Source organism: Myotis brandtii, unplaced genomic scaffold (genome assembly GCF_000412655.1).
Source record: "Myotis brandtii unplaced genomic scaffold, ASM41265v1 scaffold194, whole genome shotgun sequence".
Lineage (NCBI taxonomy): Eukaryota > Metazoa > Chordata > Mammalia > Chiroptera > Vespertilionidae > Myotis > Myotis brandtii.
The window spans coordinates 3,188,423-3,189,336 of NW_005357232.1; the positions used below are offsets into that span (position 1 = coordinate 3,188,423).

General features: G+C 42.7%; 1 long non-coding RNA gene across 1 annotated transcript in view; it reads left to right on the forward strand.

Moving 5' to 3' along the window:
- The first annotated feature begins 51 nt into the window (after positions 1-51).
- LOC106725880 overlaps positions 52-914 on the forward strand; it is an 83,499-nt gene continuing 82,636 nt past the window's right edge. The window contains exon 1 of the long non-coding RNA XR_001361880.1: positions 52-141. This is a non-coding gene — a long non-coding RNA (uncharacterized LOC106725880). The remainder of the gene's footprint in view (positions 142-914) is intronic.

Genomic DNA, 914 nt, shown 5'->3' on the forward strand with positions numbered 1-914 from the left:
CCGCTGCCCGTGCGAGTGATCCCCACGTCCATCGAGGAGATCATCGCCTCGCTGCAGTCGGAGGCCCAGCTGGCCTCGGACCAGACGATCAGAGAGCTCATACAGATTGTCCTCGGCCAGAACTACGACATTAAGATGGAAGTAGGTGCAAAAGGAGGAGAGTGGTAGTCCTCGCGGGTCAATGCAACCTTAGGAGACGTACATAAAATGTTACAGTGCGTATGGCGTGTGGCGAGCCAGATAAAGCACTGCAGGGTTAGTCAAGGTTTTGCATTTTGCATTTGGATTTTTAAGTTTCCCATCCAAGGAGAGTATCCTGTTTTCAAAGGGAAAAAACCGAGAGATTATTTCAAAAACGGGTTCAAACAACAGTTATAGGCCTGAGTCACACATCACCCGTCACGTTTCCTTTCAGTCTCTGCGATTATTGAGTATTGAAATAACAGAGCAGATGTTTCATATGGAAACTCAAGTCTTTTCCTGTTACAGCTTAGTATTATTAGCAGTGAATTTATATCCTAAGAAGATCAATATATTACTATTAAGAAATTGAATTTATAAGAGTACAGGTTTCAAGTATACAACTCAATAACAACATCATTAGTACACTGTATCATGTGCCCATCACCCAAAGCAAAGTCTTTTTCCATCTCCATTTATCTCCCCTTTGCTCACCTTCACCTACCCCCACTCCCCTATCACCACACTGTTGTCTCTCTCTCTCTCTAGCAGTGAAGGCGAACGTTTTGAGCTCGGCGTGTCAGCATTTTGAAAAACCCTAACTTAACTCTGGTGCCCTGTCACATATAAAAATTTTTTGATATTTGCAACCATAGTAATACAAAGATTTATATTTTTGATATTTATTTTATACTAGAGGCCTGGTGCACAAAAATTTGTGCACTCGGGGCGGG